Source organism: Pseudonaja textilis, chromosome 9, assembly GCF_049901715.1.
Source record: "Pseudonaja textilis isolate UNSWEBS1 chromosome 9, rPseTex1.2, whole genome shotgun sequence".
In the NCBI taxonomy this organism is placed as follows: domain Eukaryota; kingdom Metazoa; phylum Chordata; class Lepidosauria; order Squamata; family Elapidae; genus Pseudonaja; species Pseudonaja textilis.
In genome coordinates this window covers 24,442,987-24,467,459 of record NC_141998.1, presented here as the reverse complement: position 1 = coordinate 24,467,459, position 24,473 = coordinate 24,442,987, and positions in this window count along the sequence as shown.

Sequence of the window (24,473 nt, the reverse complement as noted above, 5' to 3'; positions counted from 1 at the left end):
TTCTCCTTTCCTAACCTGCACAATCTGAATCTTTCTCCTTTTGATGGTTTTCTTTTTCTCTTCGCCTAATCTTAGGTGCCTAGGCAAGGAGACCGAGAGAACAAAATCCTTTCCAAGAGATGCACACACACACACACACATGCCTATACACAAAGCTAGACAATTAGTGCCAATTCTAGTCTGAGCCGGTCTCCACTGTACTGCGTGACCTACTCAGAGATGTCACATTGAGTTAACTTCCATCCAGATGAGGGAAGATGTGGCTGGCCCTGGCATGCTGCCAGTGGAAGGAAAGGGAAAGAAAGGAAGAGTGATCAGGAAGCAAGTGTAACTAATTCTCTAACCCAAGGAACACTCTGGGGCTGCCCGTCAGATTGTCTCGGACAATTGTGGTTTGTCTACAGGCTTGTTTACATGCAGTTAATGGATTGTTCAGTACAAAGGCTTGTGCCATTGTTGAGAAGTGGCAGGGGAGCTTGGATTTGAGCATCTGAGGGAAGCTCCTAGGAGGGTCTCCTACCTCCTAGTAGATGAGGACATGTAGAATTGGATGAGACAAGGGGCAGGAAAAGGAGACAGGAAGTGCGGCTAGCTTTATGTTCTGACCAAGGCTTATTGAGACACTAACAAACACACCTTACTCCCCAAACCCTTTTTTCTTTATTTCAATGGCTGTGAATTTTAGTCATTCACAGCCCGTAATGAGTGTCACACAATTTGTAATAGTCCCATGGAAGTCTGCCAAAGTCCTTCAGGATAAGCCTGATAAGCACCCACCTTTATATTCCTTGAAATGCTGCCAACGACTAAATTTCCAATTAGTTTTACAAGGCTAACTGGAGCACAAATTCAACACAGAGCTTCAGGTTTCAAACTGACCAGTACAAACAAAGTTGCTTCCTGCAAAGGTTCCTGTCCCTTTGCTCTTCCTTTACGCCTTATGGGAGGGCCAATCACCTCCAAGCCTTACTCCTGAGTTGCCCCTTTTGTCTTAACTGTTCTTGTCTTCTGGCAGCTCTGCGCACGTGCACACTTGGAACAGGCTCCCCTTGTTCCTCTGCCTTGCTGCTGCCAGATTCTGGAGGCTCCGGAGTCAGCACATAACTCCTAGATGGCCATGGCCCCACCTCTGTATCGGATGCAAAACCCTCATCCGAGTCCTCCCCAGACTCCCAGATTGGCCCATGGTCCTCCCCTCTGTCCGACTCTGCTGCTATCTCCACAGGTTGCTGGCAAACCACAATACTTTGGCTTGGTGGAATTGCATCCATATAGGGGGGATTTTTGCCACATATGTGATTATGATGTTCTGGTTTTCTGGAGGGATGACTATATTGGACTGTTGCAACAAAAGAGAGAGAGAGAGAGAGAGAGAGAGAGAGAGAGAGAGAGAGAGAGAGAGAGAGAGAGAGAGAGAGAGAATTGTTTTGCTTTCATCAGCAGCATTTTTAAAGATCCCCCAGGCTTTGGCACCTATTTGGGTAGAACGGCGAACCGTCTGTCTTTCTTTCTAGACAGAAATTTTCTGAACATTTGGATTCTTAAAGCTCCGTCTCAGCCAAAAGGAGATTCTGGGCATGAAGATAAATGTAGAAAAAACTCTAAGGGAACTTAACAGCAGAAACACCCATATATGCACTGCAAAAAAGATCACCATATGATACAAGAGATGGAAAATACTTAGCTGAAAAAGACGCAGTGTTCTGCAAATGACATCCATTATGTATTAAAGAAATATTTGCATGCTCACATAATTTATTCTGCCCATACTAATAATAATGAGAGGGAAGGAGGTGCTCAGGACTATATATATAGATTCGGCTTTCCAACCATTTCTGATTAATGGCTTCCGTTTTTTCTTTTCTTTTTTCAGATTTCACTGATCATTGCCTACGCTTACCTTCTCAACCACGATAACTAGAATCGGGCACCGGCCTCAGAGAGTTTTAGAAATATAGCTCCTTCACCAAGGTCTATGCAGGATCATACCTGGATGGCCAGGAGGTGAGTTCTTAGATTAATAGTAATGACGAAAGGAAGGAGAGGTGAGGAAGAAAAGTTCGAGTTAAAGGCAACTGCATTTGAAGTCCTGTAAATGAGCTGAACGGATATTGCATTCAAAAGAAGCTGACTGGGAATGAACTAGCTTTTTTTTATCAGATTTCCTTGAGTTTGTACCAGGGATTTTCAAATTCTTCTCCAGACTTTTCAGTTTTATAATCCAGTCTGCCATAGATTTTCAGGAGCTAGTGCTGATTATTCAGGAGAATCCTTGGGGAACTGAAGTCGATTCTGCATCCCAATGAAAAAGGAAAGGAAAAAAAATATATATATATAAAATACCTCGCTCTTTCTCTCTTTTCTTTTTCTCTCCCACTTTTTTGTCTCTTTCTCTCTCTCTTCTCTTTTCTCTCTCTTCTCTTTTTTTATTTCTTTCTTTCTTTCTCTCTCTCTTTCTCTCTTTTTCTTTCTCTCCTTTCTCTTTCCTCTATCTCTCCTCTCTGTCTCTGTCCCTGTCTCTGTCTCTCTCTGTCTCTGTCTCTGTCTCTGTCTCTGTCTGTCTGTCTCTCTCTCTCTCTCTCTCTGTCTCTGTCTGTCTCTGTCTCCTCTCTGTCTCCTCTCTCTGTCTCTGTCTCTGTCTCTGTCTCTGTCTCTGTCTCTCTGTCTCTGTCCTGTCTCTGTCTCTTCTCTGTCTCTGTCTCTGTCTGTCTCTCTCTCTCTGTCTCTCTCTCTCTCGCTCTCTCTCTCTGTGTCTCTGTCTCTCTCTGTCTCTCTCTCTCTGTGAGAGAGAGAGAGAGAGAGAGAGAGAGAGAGAGAAAGAAAGAAATGATGGGTCTCTGAAATCTATTTTTTTCAGAAGCAGAACTCCTTCTCTCAAGACTGCGCTGGTTAAGTTCCCTGTTTTTAGAACTGTTCACATTTTGCATTCCATGTGCATCCTGCCAGCCATGTTGCATAATGCCCATGTAAATCTATGCCTCACCACCATCCCCTGAGGGACCAGGCATCCTCCACATGTGTCTGAAGATCTTCCCTATAAAACAAGTCAATTCAGGGCCTGAAATTAATTAACGGCTTCACTTCGTTGCATTCCAGGATTAGTCACTCCACAGAATGCCACAGAGGCTGACATTTCTGCACTCTCCTAGCTATGTTGTTGCAGCTGTCATGAAAAGCATAGATTAGGAAGGGTTCATTGAGGACATCAAGCCCAACCTCACCCTTTAGTTCATGTCAAGGAATTGCACAGCAGCTGTCCAGATGAAGTTGGTGACATCCCATCTGGTTCAGTATCAAGATGGGAGAAAGACACTGGAAACACGAGGGCTGATTGGAAAGATGTTTTATTGTTGAAGCAGAACCACATGGCTTTGTGGTTCTGGGTAGCTGACAAAATGGAGTTGAGAGAGGGCAGTTTTTCGCCTTCTTTGCCCTTGAGCTTCCTGTTCCTGTGCAAGAACATGTACTCTATTGGATGCTGTCATATTCCTATGGGATCATGTAGGGGTCATGGCTGGCTCTAAAAGCAAAAGAGGAAATTCTAATCCTAGGTGCTTGTCTGAGCTAAGTTTGGTTGAAGTTTGGACTGTTCTGAGATGATGCAATGAAGGGGCTTGTGTTCTCAATTCCTGTTGTGGCTTAATGGCTTCCATCCTGTTTTGGATCTCAAGAGAGGGCTAATCCTACCATTCTGCCTTTGTTTCAAAATATCATGTCCAGGAATGGATTACCAAATCTGCATTTCTAAAAGGTGGCCGCCTCAGTTTGGTTTCTGAACAGGCTGGGCCAAATTTGTCTTAATGGTCACCAAAATATCTACTGAGGGCCATTAAGAAAGATTTGGGGGTTGCTTTCTGTCTCCAAGAGCATGTTTCTCCATTTCTCCTTCAGGGAAATATAATATTGCTCCTTTTTAATATTTCCCAAAATATTTCATTCTCCTAGGAGAGAGATGGGTGCTAACTTTCTACAGTCACCCTCCAGAAAGGGAAGAACATAAGATAGTCAGGAAGACAGGAACATAATTAGGTAAATATAAACAGTATACAGAACACACAGAAGAAAACGGCAGGAAAAAAGAGAAATTCCCGCTTTACACTTACAGCAACCAATCAGAGCATAGATTGCATCTTGCATGAGTCAGCACTCTCTAACTAATGAACTACAACTAGGCATCCTGGCCTATTATACACTTTACTGTTCCGGCTACTAAATTCAATATCTTAACAGTTCAAGAAACCACTTTGAAGCTCACCCTGAACCAACGGCTGTCCAGCTGCCAATTGAACCTATCTAGGGGGGAAAAAGCCACCCACCATACCTCTAAGAAATTCAAAATGATTGTGATGGATGGATAACACTGGAGAAGCCATGAGAAATAACTATGCGGGGTCCTTGGTGCTCTCCGAGATTGGTTGTTTTCCTGCACACATTTCATTACCCATCTAGGTAACATCATCAGTACTAGAAGAGAGTGGAGCTTGTGAGGAGCAGGAGGAGGAGGAGGAGGAGGAAGACTGTGGGGTCTTTGGTGCTCTCTGAGCTTGGTTGTTTTCTTGCAGACTTTTCATGACCCAACTAGGTAACATCATCAGTAATAGAAGAGAGTGGGGTTTGTTCTCAATTTATCAACATCAGTGGCTTGCCTTTTGGTGTTGGTGAGAGTGATTTTGGGGGCTCCTTGATTAGGATGTTGTGTGCTGTTTGATTGTTTGTCTGAGTTGGCAGTTCCTTGATTAGGGCGTTGTTTATTTCCTTGATAGTTGGTCTACTGTCAATCTTGGTGGTGCTAATTTTTACTTGTCTGGATGTTGATTGCTGGCGAGGCGGTGTTTTGCTCTTTTTCTTTCTTTTTAGCTGCAGGAAGAATGGGTTAACCCATTCAGTGACACTGCACAATGTCAATTTCCACCTTCTGAACACTTTGTTCCCTGATGACATTACCTAGTTGGGTCATGAGACGTCTACAAGAAAACCACCAACCTCAGAGAGCACCAAGGAATCCATGGTTCAACCCAGAGCTACAAATATTTTCTTGTATTGGCCCTTTGCTCTTTATACTGGCTTATTAGGTAAGTGATTCCTGGATAAAACATACCTAAATTAATCTCTTTACTGCAACAAGCAGTAAGCCGTAGACACACAAAAGATAACCCCAAGTTAAGAGTTTTATATCAGTCTGAGCAACAGGATTTAAATGCTAGGCCATTTTTCTTTCTGTTTTGAATTCAGGGGATACTTGGCTGTTCTTTTGATGGTTTCTGGAAGCACTTGTGTTGAAATCATGATTTTCCTTAGTTTTAGAGAAGCTCATTTCTGTCTTGCCAGTTTTGCACCTTCTGTCTTCAATCACATTGCAGTCCGAGAAAAGCTAGCTTAACTCTAAACTGCGTAAACCCAAGCTCATTTTGAATGACAACTAGCTTCCTCTAAGCCGACTGCTTATTGTGTGAAGCACAATATTGTCCTGACAGTCCTGACAGCCAGACAATACTAAAATACATCATTCATTTCCCCCTGGACCATGGTCTTCCCCCAAGTCCCTGGATGTATATTCTCCCATGGGACGCATCCATAGCCAAGAGTCATCCATCATGCTCTCCAGTAATAATCTTGCGTGCCAACAACTTTAGGCTGCCAGGTTGATTATCTAGGCACTTAAGGAATGCACTGTTTCCCTCCCCAAAGGGGTATCTTTTTAGCTGACACTGTTCACAGACAACCAACTTGGTTATGTCTGTTGCACATGATGCAGCTCGCTCGTTTCCTTTGTCTCCAAGGATCCGGTCCCATTATTAACATTCGATAATCGGATGCCAAAGTATATCACCATTTAACATCACATCCCAGAGGCCCACCAGGCTTTTTTTCTTACTAGACATCACTCCAATTTTCCCCCCGCCACCTCCTTACTGTACTTGAAAATGCCTTTTTGGCAATCACAGCAAACAAGATCGCAGAAGGAAAACCAAAAAGGGCCTTCAAACGCCAATGAACTTACTGACATTTTATTATGCTGCTCATACATACCCCAGAGAGCCCTCTAATAAAGTCTGAAAGACACGGAAGCCGTACGGTGCATTTCCAATGATGCTTTCTGTGCCCGAGCAGCTGCGTGAGTGCAAGGGATTCTTAACAACGGAAATAGAATTACCTTTGCCATCTCTCCCCTTCCTCACTGCTACATGCCCAGAATTATCAAGAGGGGTGTTGTGTGAATTGCTCTGATCCCAGGATAAACGTGGGAAGCTGGGACGGGAAGAGCTCTTTAACTGAAGTGAATCTCTTTCAAATGGATTTTCGCTCTCCAGAACCTTAGCAATTCAGCGGCCATAGTCCCAAAGGATGGCAGATGCCTGTGATTTAGCCTGAAGATCTCCTTCTTAAATGATCATAGTTGGATGAACAGGATCATCATCTCTCGCCAACTGCCAGAAATCAGATGGCTGAACCGTAGTGAAGAATAACGGAGTTGGGAGGGACATTAGAGGTCTTCTCCAGCAGTTCAACCCCCCACTCAAGAAAGAAACCCAATGACATTTGAGACAGATGGTTGTCCAGTCTCTTCTTAAAAGCCTCCAGTGTTGGAGCATCCACAACTTGCAGTTCCACTGAGTAATTGTTCTCACTGTTAGGAAGTTTCTCCTTAGTTCTAGATTGCTTCTCTCCTTGATAAGTTTCCATCCATTGCTTCTTGTCCTGACTTTCAGGTGCTTTGGATAATAGGTCGACCCCCTTTTCTTTGTGGCAACCCCTGAGATATTGGAAGACCCCTATCATATCACCCCTAGTCTTTCTTTTCATTCAACTAGACCTACCCAATCCCTCAAAAAAGAGAAAAGAACAAACAAGTCGCCTGCTTCTTTGGAGACTCACATATCTTTCGTGTGTCATTGGAAATTGTACTTCGGTCCTGCCATATTTGTCACATACAGGCAGTCCTTGATTTATGACCGGTCACTTTGCAACAGTTCAAAGTTATCACAGTCCTCTCAGGGCTACTTACCACCTGGATCTGAAGTTGCAATGGCTGCCCACAGTCACACGATAGCCCTTTGGGTGCTTGGCAACCTGCCCACATTTGCAGCTGTTTGGAGCATCCCACGATAACATGACCACGGTTTACAATGGCCAGAAACCAGCATTTACTTCCAGTTTCCTGCTTTAAAAAAAATCATCCATTGTGGATAATGGATCTGCTAATTAATTAACAAGGTGATTCACTTAACAAGCATCCCACAAAAGTTTGCGAAATTGTGCATGGTCACATGGCAAACTGCTTAAAAACTAGCACAACTTAGGACCATAATTCAGGGATCAACTACAGTCATAAGTTAAGGACGGTTTGTATTCTTCCATTATGTTTACTTTCTCAGGGTACCATTAAATAACAAACAATTAAAATAAGTCAGGTCTTGAACAAAATAACTGATAAGATGAAGACTTGCTGATTCCCTCTTTCAGGGGACTAGATATTCCCACAATACAGCTATAGGGAACTTTTTAACCCCATGAAAAACTAGGTTTATTGGGCTTAAATTTAGCTGCCTGTGTCAATGAACCCCTTTTTGATATTCCAGCATATCCCCCTTGTCCCAATTAAACATGTCAAGGGGCAGAATGAACCTTAATATAAGCCAGCAATAAGTCTTGGTTTTTCGAGGAAACTCTAAGAATGGTGAAGCTGATTTGAATAGATCCCTGCTCACACAATTGTTGTGGGCGATTGATTTTTCTTTTGTTTCAGCACCATGGATAGCTCTCTCTCTCTCTCTCTCTCTGTATCTATCTATCTATCTATCTATCTATCTCTCTATCTCTGTCTCTTTCTCTCTCTCTCTCTCTCTCTGTGTCTCTCTCTAGGTCTCTCCCTCTCTCTCTCTTTCTCTTTCCTCCCCCTTCTCTCTTTCCCCCACTCTCCAAAAAAGAATGAAACCACTGTGCTGTTGTATTTCTTGACTCGGTTCCACCTCCTTCTCAATCATTTCTGTAGTCTTCTTTGGGGCTTCATGCAATCACCCATACTTGAGAGATGAAAGTAGCCTGCATTTGTTTATTTTTAAGATGTGTGCATCTGCTCTCTCTCTCCGTATGCGTGTGCATACTTTTTCTACACTCACGAGTGCTGTGCCCCTATCAGAGTGACAATCAGCTTGCCAGCCTAGGTCTTCATTATGCAAGACGTGAACTGCAGTCTAGAGTTCTACATTACTCTGTATTTTTGGCATGTGGGATTCCCAATCGGCAATCATCTCATTAACTTAATGCCTCTGTTAAGTGAGAGAGGGAATGTGTGCGTGTGTGCGTGTGTGTGTGTGAATGCGTGTGTTTTAAGGGAGACAGTAGGATTTAGTCAACCTGCTGGAAGAAGAAAAGGCACAGAACATGGAAGATCAGTGAGAACAGGGGTGTCAAATTGGTGGCCCACGGTCCGGATGCATCGCATACAGGCCACGCCCGCCCCAACTCTGTGAAGGGGAAAAATATCATGATACATCATGTGATGGCAATGAGGCGTTACGAGTTTGACACCCAGATTGTGCGTTAAGATCTGAAGAAAGTAGCTAGAATACCTGTTGGTTATTTCTCTCTCTCTCTGTGTGCTCTCAATAAGTCTTGTCTCCTGACCACTATTGGAATTAACCAGACAAATTGCTCCACCAACTAAGAATGGCCATGCACCACACCCACAGAATCGAGAAAGAGCTATCGATCTGTCAATCCTTTCCGTCAATCCTTTCCGTGTCCGGGCCGGGTGCACCTGCAGAAGGATTTTTTGGCAAAACTTTGCCATTGCCTGATTCCCAGGACCAAGAGAGAGTGACTGGCTCAAGGTCATCCAACTAGTTTCATGTTTAAGGTGGGACTAGACTGTATTGTCTCTTGGTTCCTATTAGAGCTGCCTTTAACCTCTACATCAAGTGAACTTTTTCTTGCTTATCCAACATCTGTTGTTACGTTGTCTACAGCTTTTGAACGCAGAATTCCCACAACCTCACAATCTATTCTGTTATTAGAGTCATTCTTTAGTTGTGGATCCTTTTTCTATGAAAGTCACACGGTGGCCATGCCATGCTAGAAGATATTCTGAAAGACTTTCAAAAGCAATAAGTTAAAAAGTTTTTTTTTAGTTGAGTGAATCATGAAAGTAGCTCCGTGGGAGTTCTCAGTGGCTGTGAGATGTTTTCTTTTGGAAGAGGAGAATGGAATAATATGGAATGTTATGAAAAGAGCCATGGTTGGCTGGCTGGCAGGAACCTTCAATGGAATAGATTCTCAATGAAGAATATGCTTTCTGAGCAAACACATCAAACTGGATAACTCCACCTTCTTCTCCTTTGTTATGAGAAATAATCATTGAAGCCTCTTTGAGGCTGGCTTTTTGCTGAGGTGGTCATAGACATTTAAACTGGGAATTTATACAGAAGGTGAAGTTATACTTTTAACCCAACCTGAAAGAAAATAACTTCCGAAACACGTTGAGTTCAAGTTTTCAATGTTCCTGGCGGAACCATTCATACGCCAGACAACTGCAAACCCGAATTCAAGGGAATGCTTTGGCAATCAATCATACAATTTCCAATGAAAACCGTTTCTTCAAAGGCAAACATTTCATTTGAAAACAACACATTTCCAAAAATAGTACCCTCATCACAGAAACAGGTATAAACACTAGAGAGAGCAGCAAAGAGAACTGAATAAAACAAAGGAAGCATCTATCACTATGCTAAATGAATAACCAACCCTGGTCCTGACGTGACGGGCAAAATACATGTGCCTCGTTCTGTAGCAAATGCGTTTCAGTCAAAAGAAATATAATTTAAAGTTGGATAATGTTCTAAATTAAGGTTTGACTTATGTTCTCAAATCAGGAAGATGAAGAGATTTGGGTTCCCTGCATCGTTAATCTCTCCAGCTGTTGTGTGCCTCATTTAAAGTTTGAAGCAAAAGCTATTTTGGTAGTATTGAAAGTGTGGAAAGAAAAAAAAACAACTGAATTTCAAAATTAAGGGATGTTCGGAGAAGCAGTAGCAACAGAAGAGGGACCGAGCTATCCTCCCGTTTTATGATGCATCTGGCTTATGAGAGTGTTTTTACAGAAACGGAACCAGAGGAATTTATTCGAGCCATATGCTTCTTTATTTTTTATTGTTTTATTTATTTACATCCCACCTTTATTATTTTCATAAATAACTCAAGGCAATGAGCATATCGAATACTCTTTCCTTTTCCTACTTTCCCCACAGCAACAATGCTATGAGGTGACTGGGGCTGAGAGGTCACCCAGCTGGTATTTATGCCTAAGGCAGGACTAGAACTTACCAACTCCTGATGATCGGCCCAAAGTGACCCAGCTGGCTTTCATGGCTGAGCTGGGATTAGAATTCACCATGTCCTGGTGACTGGCCCAGAGTCAGCGAGTTTTCATGCCTAAAGCAGTATTAGAACTTAAAGCCGCCCCCCGCCCCCCGGTGATTGGCCCCAAGTGACCATCTGGCTTTCATTACTACCATGGGACTGGAATTCACCATCTCCTGGTGTCTTGACACCCAAATCACCCAGTTGGCAGACTCTTGCCAGACTAAAGCACATATCCTCATTAACTATAGATACGCTCTGGGAACTGCTAGAGAGAAACCCTTTTAACCCTATTCATCTCCACCAAGCTTTCCAAGATCACTTTTTGCCCTCTGGAGAGCAGCCCCTCTCTCCTGGGATTCCAGATTACATCCTACTACAGTTTCCTCTCTTTCTTTCAGGGTATCCCAGGCTGATTCACCCACCTGATAAATTTTCCTCTACACTAAATGATTGACAGCTGCATGTATGAAACAAATCCATTGGAAAATGCTTCCTGGGAGGCAATATGTAAGCTCCGTCTGTGCTGGTATATGCGTATTTATTCATTTATCTATTGGATTCCTATCTCAACAGCGTAATTCAGGAGGAACCCTAGGGGCACACCTCTCAGGAAAACACACATATCATAAACCAACAATTAAAAAAAAAAACAATTAAAGCACCGTGATTTTCTTTTCACTAATTGAAATCATCATCATTACCCTTTAAAACCAAAAAAATCCAAATGATTTGGAAACAGAACCTGGTGCTACGGATGAAATGCTTCCAACGTTGACGCAAGCCATCTTCTCTCCTTTAACAGCTTGCAGAAACAAACACCTGAAGAGCAGCTCGCCCTCAAGAGGTTTTCTGAAGTGAGAATTCCAGACATGAGATGCCAGTGCTGAAAATAACTCGAATTTTGCACCAATCAATCCGTCCTAAGGCTGCTAATTGAAATTGTCAGAACGACCTGCTTCCGTTCTGGTATAAGATCGCAAGACTTGAGCAATTGGAGATTGGTTGGATGAAAGCATCTTTGAATCAATAACTAATCTGAAAAGAATAATCTATCCATCTCCACCCACTATTCTTGACTCTGCCCTCAACTTATGAAAGCATGAGTCCAACTCCTAATCAGTCTATGCACACAACCTCAATTACCTTCTGTGCATCATACGCCTCCAACTTGGGTGTTTCTGTTGCATACTTATAAGTTCAACCACAATCTCACATCTTCCCCTATGCCTCTGATCATCTCTTCTCTTTCCTTGGAGAGCTCCACAAATCCAATTCAGCTTGATCTTGAGTCTTAATCATATCATTTGAAATCCTTCTGAGCTAATCTATTGAAACTTCTAACTCCTGAATCTTCTAAGGAAACATGTGATCCAGCTGTTTGATCCTCTTGGCTTGGATGACTCTGTTTGAAGTGCTTCGAGCATTCTGTTCTTCTGAGTATAATGATGCTGGATTTTGCGATAAACTATAAATATATTGGGGGAGAGAGAAAGAGGGGTGGGGGCTGGGCTTGAAAATGACTTTTTAAGAATGAGAATTCATTTGTAATAGTACCAAAGTCAGAATATCAAAGATAGAGATGTGGACTTTGACAGGTAGAGAGCTACAATTCTAGATCTGATGGAACGTCAGCTTTCAGTGCCTCCATTTTTCTAGACTCTTTGCTTTCACATTGGGAATGCAATCACCAGGAGGCTGTGAGTTCTAGTCCCACCTTAGGAATTTGAAAACTGGCTGAATGACTTTGGGCCAGCCACTCTCTCTCTCAGCCCACTTTACAGTGGTGGTGATATGGGGAAAATAGGAAGAGAAAGGAGTATTCCCTGCCTTGAGTTAGTTTACGAAAACAATAAAGAACTGCCTGTCCATCTGTCTATCTAGCTATCTACAGTATCTATCTCTCTATCTCTCTTTTAAAAATTTCCTTGTAGACACAAGGAACTGAATTCTGACTTTGGTCACAGCAGTTGGCAGGTCCAAGTCAACTTTGCCTGATCTCAAGACGCTAAGCACGATTACGAATAGTATTTCTCTCGGAGAACTGTCTGACCCCTTCTTAGTGAAGCCACCTCTCTTGACATGGGAGGAATTTCCTTGTAAGGGTGAGAACCTTCCAACTTTTAAGCAACCAATATTTTTGTACAACGTATGCAGCTTCCATTCCAATGAAGTTCAGTGGTGGTGTTAGAAAAATGTACATGCGTTGCAGCATCAACCTTCCACCTACCTCTTAAGGATGCAGCTGCTGCCATGCAGAGAAAATCACCCCCGGGGGATGATGGTAATTGTAGTCATAATCCACACCTGGTTTTCCCCTTTGAGAAAGAGGCAAGATTTCCAGGTTCCCAAAATCGGATTCCCAATTCTTTGGGAGTCGTGTTTCCTGGTTGAAAGAAACCTTGTTGGAGCTATTATACCTAGATCAAAGGATGCGATGCGACAAATGGTGAGGAAGGGGAAAAGAAGAATTCTCCCTCGGTTATGCTTCTAAAAATAAAGAGATGTGCCTGGTGGCACAAATGTTGTTCTCAAGGAAACATCTTCCTTCCAGCCCCCTCATTCACTAACAACATCTTAATTGCATCAGATACAAGTGCCAAAAGAAGAAAAAGGGAATGAAACGGAATGGAGGGAGGGAGGGAGGGAGGGAGAGAGAGAGAGAGAGAGAGAACGAATTGGTTGTTGACAACGGTTGTTCTTATTTGTTTTTAATCATGCTTTTATTATTTTTATCAGTGCCACAAGGCAGCAAACATATCCAACACACCTTCCTCCTCTTATTTACTTTTTACAACCACAACCCTGTGAGGTGAGTTGGAGATAGAGAAAGACAGGTCTAAAGTCGCCCAGCCGCTTTCACACCTAAGAAAGAGCTAGAACTCACCGTCACCTGGTGTTTGGCCCAAAGTCACCCAGCCAGCTTTCATGGCAAAGTGGGACTAGAACTCACCGTTTTTTGGTGATTGGCACAAGGTAACTACTACTAACTAGAGCATACGAAACTTTTGCTAGACCAATACTTGAATACAGCTCATCAGTCTGGAACCCACATTACATATCTGATATTAACACAGTTGAAAAAGTCCAGAAATATTTCACAAGAAGAGTTCTCCACTCCTCTACTCATTGTAGAATACTTTATGCCACCAGACTTGAAATTCTAGACCGAGAAAACCTAGAATTATGCCGCCTTCAGTCCGATCTAAATATAGTACATAAAATCATACATTGCAATGCCTTACCTGTCAGTGAATACTTCAGCTTCAGCCATAACAACACAAGAGCACACAATAGATACAAACTCAAGGTTAACCGCACCAAACTTGATTGCAGGAAATACGACTTCAGCAACAGAGTGGTCAATGTCTGGAATACTCTACTGACTCTGTGGTTTCTTCCCTAAACCCCGAAAACTTTAACCTTAGACTGTCTACTATTGACCTCACCCCTTTCCTAAGAGGTCTGAAGGGAGCGTGCATAAGTGTACCAACATGCCTACCGTCCCTGTCCTATTGTTTCTTTTTATTTTTCTTATATGTATCCATGTCATGTATTCAGAACTATGTTTATGCTTATACCTATTATCTTGTAAGCAATTGACAAATCAAATAAATAAATAAATAAATATCAGCTAGCTAGCTTTCATGCCTAAAATGGGACTAGAACTCACTGAGTTCTAGTGATTGGCCCAAAATCACCACCTGACTTTCAGCTCATGATTTGGGGCCAATGTCCAGGAGACTGAGAGTTCTAGTCCCTCCTTAGGCATGAAAGCTAGCTGGGTGACCTTATGCCAATCACCGGGAAATGGAGAGTTCTAGTTGCTTAATGCGGGATTAGAATTCATGACCTCCCAGTTTCTAGTCTGGGGCCTTGAGCACTAGACCAATCTAGTTCTCAGTTATATTGATGGGTTGGCTGTGGAATTCTTTCCTACTGTATTTGCTTTGGTTCCATATTTCTAATGCGCTGTAGAAGTTAAAAAGCCTTCCCATCGAGGAGGAGGACACGGGGTTCTGCTGATTAAATTTTCCATCTGTTTGGAGAAGCTCTCTTTTTTTCCAGCTTCCTGGGAATTTGATTCAAATGAGGCCAAGTGGCATCGCGGGGAAGCTGACAGCTTTATCCCGCTTTCCTCCCTTTCCCCAACGCTTGCTGTTTTCTGCCCGCGGATGACTTCCAAGCCTCCCCATGCCAATAACTGGGGATGGCTTGCTCCGCCCTACCACCCTGTGCCTTGCCAAAGGAACAGACTTGCCAAAGTCCATTACTCAGAGACAAAAACATATTCAGGGAAAATCTGTGGGCAGCTGAGTCGTGAAGTGCAGAATGGACAGAAAAGGACGCTCACGGGACCTGTACAAATGTTCTTCTATGCTGGGGGCAATTTGGTGTGTGTGCGTTGAATATTTGTTCAGTTTCTTTTCAGCCTCTCAGGGTTACATGCATGAGACATGTTGATGAGAGTAGAGCGGTAATGCCAGATTCTGAATACCAGTTAAGGCATTGGGCTGGAAAACAGGAGATGGTGATTTTAGTTCCTCATTAAGCATGCAAGCCAGCTGGTGACCTTGTGCTACTCACCAGGAGAGGGTGAGTTCTAGTCCTGCATTAAGCATGAAAGCCAGCTGAGTAATTTTGGGCTAATCCCCAGGAGATAGCAATAGCAATAGCCTGTAGACTTATATACTGCTTCACAGTGTTTTACAGCCCTCTCTAAGCAGTTTACAGAGTCAGCCTTTTGCCCCCAACAATCTCATTTTATCCTCATTTTATCAGAAGGACGGAAGGCTGAGTCAACCTTGAGTCTGGTGAGATTTGAACTGCCAAATTGCAGGCAGCCGGCAATCAGCAGAAGTAGCCTGCAGTACTGCACTCTAACCACTGTGCCACCATGGCTCTTGAGATGGTGAGTTCTAGTCTCAGCTTAGACATGAAAGCTGGCTGGGTGACTTTGGTTTAGGGTGTGTGTGCGTTGGATGATGCTACCTAACCTGGTAACAATTGTCATCCAGAAAACAGCCAGAGAACACCAAGAACAGCTCAGAACTACACAGATCTTCTACTACTGGCTTCCTCCTTTGGTGTTAGCAAACAGGTTGCAAATCTGAACTTCTAAGGTTTGAAATAAACAACCACACGTACCTAGACATAAATAATTGTAGTATGAGTTTGCAGGTAAGGGCTATTTCATCCAATGAGCTGCTGAGGTCCTCACAAAGCTTTGCCTTGGGCCAAAAGCAATGACATCTCGTTGGAAATTCCTCTTCCTATCTTTGGCTTTTCCTCACCTCCACCTTGCAAAGGAGGACAGGCTACTCTGGCCCTCCGGGAGTCGGTTAGAGAACGAATTGCATCTGGGGAAGTGCTGACAGGGACAACCTCTGCTGTTGCCAGGTGTAATTGCTATTGATCCCCGTGGCCTGCAGCCTGGAAGGGCTTAGAATTTGAACCCAGCTGGACATATTTCTTTTTCCTTGCCTGCTCCTTAACACTTGTTCACCTCAGCTTTTATACAGCCACATAAAACTCCTGGCAAAGTTCTTCCAAATTTGGGCCCGAGGCAGAAAGCAGAAGTGAGGATGTATTTGTAGCAGTGAAAATCTAGCAGGAGAAGAGAAAGCAAGTTGTTGACCAATAGTTTACAAGAGAGAGGTGCAATCAAGTTGAAAGGACACAGAACGTAGAGTAACAGGGTTGGAAGCAGTGGTGGTAGGCTACCGGTTTGGCCTGGTTTGGGAGAACCGGTAGTGAAAATCACTACCGGTTGGGCCTCCAATCAGCTGAGAGGATTAAAGACCATGGGAGGGGGAGGTGGGGTCACTACCAGCTTTTTGTTTCTTCATCCTTTCAGCTTGACTTGTTGGTGGTGGGGTGAGGATTAGGGGTGCGTGCACGATCACCGACCGAACTGGTAGCGTCCAAGGTAGGATCCCACTAACTGGTTGGAAGGAACCCTGGAGGTCTTCCAATCTATCCCTCTGCTGAAGCAAGAGACCCAACAGCATTCCAGACAAGTGGCTGTCCGGTCTCTTCTTGAAAATCTCCAGTGATGTAGAGCACCCATAACTTCTGGGGGCAAGTCGTCCCACTGATTAATTGTTCTAACTGTCAGGAAATTTCCCCTTAGTTCTAGTCTGGATATCTCTTTAATGACCTTCCACCCATTATTTCTTATCCTACCCTCAGGCCCTTTGGAGAATACATCAACCGCCTCTTCTCTATGACAATTCCTTCAGTACTGGAAGACAGCTTGCATATCACCTCAGTCTTTCTCTTCAATAGTCAAGGCTTACCTAATTCCCTCAACCATTCATCATACAATTTAGCCTCCAGATTCCTCATCATCTTTGTTGTTCTTCTCTGTAATCTTTCTACAATCTCAACCTCTTTATATCATGGTGACCAAAACCAATGCAGTATTCCAGGTGTGGCCTCACCAGCGCTGTGTGAAGGCATCTTCCTAATGGCTCTGTTATTTTGTATTCTGTATTCTTTTCTGTCTTTCCTGGCAGTGGAAGAGTTATGGAGGACGCGGCCTGGTGGCTGCATTTGAACAGCCCACTAAGACAACTTGGGATGTCAATTTAGGAATCAGGTTAAGTCTGTTATGGAACTCTGGGAGTTGAAGTCCACTCATCTTAAATGTTTAGGGAGATTCTCAGTCATCCAGGTCCTGGTTGTCCCAAAGGTACTTTTTCACTTGTTTTTGCTTGAAGATGTGAAGAGAAGAGCAACCAAGATGATTAGGGGACTGGAGACTAAGGCATATGAAGAACAGTTACAGGAATTGGGCTTGGCTAATCTAGGGAAGAGAAGGACCAGGGAAGACAGGAGAGTATCTTCCAATATTTGAGGGGCTGCCATTGAACAAGGAGAGATTTAACCTGGAAATAAGGAGAAACTTTCTGACAGGGAGAACAATCAACCCATGGAACAGAAGTTGCCTTCAGAGGTTGTGGGAGCTTCATCCCTGGAGGCTTTCAAGAAGAGACTGGACTGCCATTTGTCAGAAATGGTGTAGGGTCTCCTGATTGGGGTGGACAGGGGTTGGGCTAGATGACCTAGAAGGTCTCTTCCAACTCTGATGATCTGTTATCTGTTTTGCTTCTCATCTGAGAAGTTTTTTTCAGCTCTGAAAATAGCACTGTTGGGATACTTCTCTTACAATCACCAACTCTGAAAACCACTGATTAATAAGGACATGACATCAGATGTCCACATGGTTACTTTGTGTGGCCTCTATATTCTTTCTAGATGTCTCAACATCTTTGCATCATGGTGACCAAAAGCGATGCAATATTCCAGATGTGGTCTCACCAACACAGTGTAAAGCAGGAATATCTTCCTAATGGCAGTTTAAGAAGGAAGAACGTGCGAACAGTTGGGAAGGGAGAATGTGAATATCGCTACAGAAATGAGGTCAAAGAAAGTTAGCTTTGGCTGTCCTCTCCTAAATTAGGTTCCTGCCAGAGTGAAATTCAATCAAGCAGTTTTAATTCTGATTTCTAATCTATAATGGTCCCCCCAGAATGGCATTTTTTGGGGGGGCAATGTAGCATTTCTAGTCTCTGGCACGTGGATATCCACCTGTCTTTTTCTGGATTTTTCCTCTCAATTAAAACAAAATCTGAAGCTTGTATGAATTGCGTGTGGGGTTTTTTTTTTTTTAATCTGCTTTCCTACCATACTTTTATTTCATGGTTTTGCCCATGTTTGGAGTTTCCATTAATTGTTTCCCTAACTTCCCAATTTTGCAAGCTGTCCTGAGGATCTGTGGGTGGGTGGCTAGAAATCCTTCAAATCAATATGTGCATTAAATCTGTAGTTACAGCGAAAAGGAAATTGAAAAGGGGAATAATGGCCATCGGAAAAGGGTGTGTGGGAGGCTGTGTAAAATATATGTCAAGCAAAATGCATCAAATGTCTAGATAATGTAATTCTTTCATCAGCCTTTCTTGATATTATCATTCGAATTCATGCGATCCATCTTATTATTGGAGCTGCACAAGCTTCAAAATTCAGGAGGAATATTTGGAATTTTGTACAAGCACAGCATCTTTCGCCAATTGATTTACTCGAAGTACGTGAATTGACTCGCAAAGGTATCTGGACCATTTATTTGTTCCAGATTCACCTTAAAAAATTAGCAGCACATTTTTTTTCAGCATGAGGACTGAAACTTGCTCTGAATCCCAGAAATGCTTTTTTTCAGGAGGCAACTGGACTTTCTTGTTTTGTTTTTGTTTTTCTTTCGAAGATGTTTTGCTTCTCATCCAAGAAGCTTCTTCAGCTTCTGACTGGATGGTGGGGAATGGAAGGATTTATATTCCTTTCAGACAGCTGGTCATTTGCATCCTTTTTAGAGCAGGGGTGTTAAACTGAAGGCCCGTGGACTGGATCCAGCCTGCAGGATGCTTAAATGTGGCCTGGAAATAGCAAAGGACCAGCCCACGGTGCCTCTGCTGGCCAAAACGGAGCACAGGGGGTTGTGTGTGTACCCCCCACCTCATTTTGGCTGGTAGGGTGCTGCAAGAGGCTGTCTAGGCTGAAAACAGGACACAGGGGCACCGCACCTGGCATCCCACACCGCATTTTGGCCAGCAGAGTTGGATGGGATCTTGTAGATCATCTAGTCCAATCCCCCACCCAAGCAGACCCCACACCATTTTTGACAGGTGACAGTCCAGTCTCTCCTTGAAAGCCTCCAGGGATGAAGCTCCCACTACTTCCAAAGGCAACTTCTATTCCACAGGTTGGTTGTTCTCACTGTCAGAAAATTCCTCCTTATTTCCAGGTTGAAACTCTCCTTGTTCAGTTTCCACCCATTATTCCTTGTCTGGCCTTCAGGGGCTTTGGAGAATAGCTTGATCCCTTCCTCCTCTCTGTGGCAACCCCTCAAATATTGGAAGATGCTCTCCTGCCTCCCCTGGTCCTTCTCTTCCCTAGACTAGCTATGCCCAGTTCCTGCAACCGTTCATCGTATGCTTTAGTCTCCAGTCCCCTAATCATCCTGGTTGCTCTTCTCTGTACTCTATCTAGAGTCTCAACATCTTTTTTCTAGTGTGGTGACCAAAACTGGATGCAATACTTTAGGTGTGGTCTTACTAAGGCTTTACAGGGTGGTGTGAGGACCTCACTTGAGCTTGATTGTATCCCTCTGTATCCCAACTTAGGATTGCATTAGCTTTTTTGGCTGCTGCTGCACACTTCTGGCTCATATTTAGCTAGTTGTCCACTAAGACTCCAAGATCCCTTTCGCAGTTACTGCTATTAAGCCTGATTTCATCCAGTGTGAAGACTGGTTGTAAGTCACTTCTTTCAATGGTCATTGTGACTTCTAAATAGCTGCTAAATGAATGGCTATAAATCAAGGACTTCCTGTATACTGTCATACATCAAGAATGGGAAAATACGTGCTATTCCAATACTATATAAATAGATTCCAAATTCCTTCTGTTTCCCCCCCACCCCCACGGTAGATTTCATCATTGTAGTTTTTTTCTTCAATGCGGCTTCTTCATTCATCTTCTTAATTTTCTAAAATTGATTCAATCAGCATAGGAACTTCAGCTAATTTCCATTTCCTTGAAGTATAGAATATTAACATCACAGTTAGGTTTTCAACAAATCTGTTTAAATACTATTAACTGTTAATGTGACCTTTTAACAAATCTAACAAAAAAATGATAGATGAGAGAGAGAGAGGAAAATCACTCCTTATTATCACAGGCAGGTTGCTATTTATTTCCCAAACATGACTTTATTTTTATCTACCCCTCCCATCAGATGGCCCTGGTATCTACCCAATCATTAAAATAAATCTATGGTGTGTATTAAAAAGCCAATTTAGAATCCCATCGGAAAAGACGCTAAATATTCAGTTCGTGAATAATGCAGCCAATTAAACACCTCCTTTGATTGGTATGTTTCTGTTATGTCTGGTTCCAGGAAGAAACCTTCATGGCCTCCAACATGAGACGAGGTTTGTCGTCCAAAAAAGACAGCCAAACTTGGGCCCACTTCTCAGTTAGAACCATTAAGCAGTGGAACAGCTTGCTTCCAGAAGTTGTGAAGTTTTGAAGAAGAGATTGGACAACCATCTGTCTGAAATTTGAATAGAATAACAGAGTTGGAAGGGACCTTGGAGGTCTTCTAGCCCAACCTCCTGCTGAGGCAGGAAACCCTACACCATTTCAGACAAATGGCTGTCCAATCTCTTCCTAAACACTTCCATTGTTGGAGTAACCACAACCTCTGAAGGCAAGTTGTTCCACTGATTAATTGTTCTCACGGTCAGGAAGTTCTAAATTTCCTTGATTATTGTCCATCCATTGCTTCTTGCCTTGCCTTTAGGTGCTTTGGATAATAGGTTGACCTCCTTTTCGTTGTGGCAACCCCTGAGATATTGGAAGACCGTTATCATGTCACCCCTAGTCTTTCTTTTCATTCAACTAGACCTACCCAATCCCTCAAAAAAGAGAAAAGGACAACTAAGTCATGTGACTTAGAGACTCTTTGGAGACTCACATAGCTTGCATGCATCATTGGAAATTGCACTTCTGTCCTGCCATATGTCCTGTCCTTGATTTATGACCGGTCACTTTGCAACAGTTTAAAGTTATGACAATCCTCTCAGGGCTACTTACAACCTGGATCTGAAGTTGCTATTCTTTGGAGAATAGCTTGACTCCCGCTTCTTTGGGGCAGCCCCTGAAATATTGGGAGACTGCTATCATGTCACCCATGGTCCTTCTTTTCATCAGACTAGACATACTCAATTCCAGCAACTGTTCTTTATATGTTTTAGGTTTAGGGCTTTAGATAAATGGCATAGGGCTTCCTGCCTGAGCAGGAAGTCCTGCCTGAGTTGGACTAGAAGACCTCCAAGGTCCCTTTTATACTGTATTATTTTCTGTCTGGCAGTGGAAGAGTAATGGAGGACACGGTCTGGTGGCTGTGTTTGAACTTAATTTGGGATGTTAATTTAGGAACCAGGCTAAGTGTGTTACATGAATGCAACAGGTGCTTATAAGACCCTCCATGTAGATGCTCTTCCTGTCAAGGAGCATATCTTCAAATTACTTTTGGCACATGCCAAAGAAATCAATAAAGCAACACTTTCCCGTCCATGGGATGTGGAACTCCATCGACTTAACAAGTTAGTCTAGGAAACCCAAGAAAAGCAGCCAGGATAAATTTATGAAACCCCTTCCCAAAGTTTACTTTAAAATCTATGGCCATTTCTGATATAAACAAATCATAAATCCCGATGAGTGTAATGAACTCGGAACGAACCCAAGAACCAGTCTTAATAAATATGCCTGATTCAAAACACAATCTGCTAACCCGATCAAAGCAGGGGTCTTTTAATTAACCATTAATTATTAAATCCTCTAATTTGGATCCCTGGGGTCTAATTTGATAAAGAATCTGCAGTGGGGATAGCGCACATTGAGTTCTAGTTGTCAGTTCCAAAAACTACAGCTGGTAGAAAACCTACTCATCCTTTTATAAGCAGGAATATTTCAGCCAGTCAATGGCATAAATAAATCCATCCATCCATCCATCCATCCATCTTAGTTTTTATTTTCCTCTTCTCTGCTTTGTTCAATGTGATGAAAGAGGTCTGGTTTCAAAATTTATTTGAAAGGGGAAGACTGGAGACCTAGTAGCCCATCTATGAATATTCCAACTTTTCCTAGACTGTTTCCAAATATGAACTGATTGCTTATTGTACCCTATGACTATCATTAAGTGTTGTACCTGATGATTCTTGACGCATGTATCTTTTCTTTATGTAGACTGAGAGAATTTGCACCAAGACAAATTCCTTGTGTGTCCAATCACACTTGGCCAATAAAGAATTCTGTTCTATTCTATTCTATTCTATTCTATTCTATTCTATTCTATTCTATTCTATTCTATTCTATTCTATTCTTCATCCAATATCTATTCCATTCTGTTCTGTTCTGTTCTATTCTATTCTATTCTATTCTATTCTATTCTATTCTATTCTATTCTATTCTATTCTATTCTATTCTTCATCCAATATCTATTCCACTCTGTTCTATTCTATTCTATTCTATTCTATTCTATTCTATTCTATTCTATTCTATTCTATTATTCCATTCTATTCCAAATTCAATTCAATTCAATTCAATTCAATTCAATTATTCCATTCTATTCTAAATTCAATTCAATTCTATTATAATTTCTATTCTATTCTATTCCTATTGTACCTTGACAAACATATCTTTTTTTTTATGTACCCTGAGAGCATTTGCCCCAAGACAAATTCCTTGTGTGTCCACTTGGCCAATAAAGAATTGAATTCTATTCCATTCTATTCCATTCCATTCCATTCTATTGTATTCTATTCTATTCGCATCAAAACAAATTCCTTGTGTGTCCAACCACACTTGGCCAATAAAGAATTCTATTCTATTCTTTTACTCTACAACGTTATTCCACACAGTTTGCAACCTCTTGATCTTCCCACCCTCCCTTGAAATCTCAAGGGAGGACTCAAGAAGCAACTCCCTCAGGGAGTGTTTTTCATTTCATTTACTAGAGTCACCAATGAAGAGGAATTCTGGGCTAGAGAAATTCAGAATCTTCTAGACCAGGTAAAAAGAGGGTTTTAGTAATTTCAGGTGTTGGGAGAATTCGGTCATTGTCTTAGACTACAGTGTGAATCAAGTCATACCAAGCCCTTGTAGGGCTGATCAATATTACTGTTTTTCAAAGTTGGCAATTTTAAGATGAGAGGACTTCAATTTCTGGAATTGTGGGAGTTGAAGTCCACTCATCTTAAATGTCTATGGAGACTCCGGGTCATCCAGGTCTTGGTTGTCCCAAAGGTCCTTTTTCCAAAGACAACTGGACTTGCTTTGTTTTTGCTTGAAGACATTTTGCTCCTCATCCCAGAAGCTTCTTCAGTTTTGGGATACTTATTTTAAAATTGCCAACTTCAATCAGAAAACCACTGATTAATATGGACATGGCATGAGATGTCCACATGGTTACTTAGGGATTGAGCCTCAAATATACGTGTGACCTTTATCTACTAAATAGTTTTTTTTTTCTGGGGAGATGAAATAGGGGTACAGGTGCAAAACGCGTGGGCTATCTTTATGCCAATTGAGTAGAATATTTGTAGCTCAGGGTTGAAATGAGGGGTCCCTGGTGCTTTCGTAGCTTGCTTGTTTTTTCTGGGCAGACTTTTCATAACCAAACTAGGTAGCATCCTCAGTGTTTAGCACTGTCTGTAAGAAACACCTGCAGGAAAATAACCAACCTCAGAGAGAACCAGGGAGCCCACAGTTCAGTCCTGAGCTACAAATATTCTCTTCTATCCAAAAAAAAAAAAAAAGTTTTATTGCAGAGAAAGATCAACCCTATTATGGGGCTCCTAACTTGCCTAAACCTCTCCAAGAAATCGGGTGAGTGAAGCAAATATGTGATACACTTATTTCAAAATGGAGTTGTTGTTTTTTTTAATTTTCCCCTGCCTTTTAGACTCCACTAAACATCATTTAGTGGAACATGGGTTGCTGTGATTATGCACCAACTACATGACTGTTTTGACATAGTGCAAGCAATCTCGCCATAGCCGGTTGCCAAGTTTCAAGGCTTATTGTTCCATTTTTGCTAAAGAAGCTTTCAAAAATGCTCCTTTTTGGCAAAGCTGGAAAAACTAAGAAGAGGGAGGGAGGGAGGGAAAGAACTCTCCCTTTACATCTATGTAAGGAGAAGTGATTTGATGTTTCCATTTGTCTTCCTTTCTTTGCTTTTCTTTGCTTTTAGCACCTGTCCTTCAGTTCGGTACTTCTGCATGCCGTCAATCATTCCGCTGCTCTGCCAATAACATTCATCATATGACAGGCCAAGTTGGGGAGGGGGAGGAAGGGGAACAGTTACCGTTCATTTAAAATGCACTAAAAAAAAAATAGAGGAGAAAAGGGGAAAAAAAGAAAGGACTTGAGACAGGTAACAAGTGAGTGATGTTTTATTGCCTTTTTAAAAAAAAATTGTCCTGGAAATCATCACTACCTCCTGAGTAACAATTAAAACAAGACACTGCTCTGAAAGGTTGCTGTCTAAATATT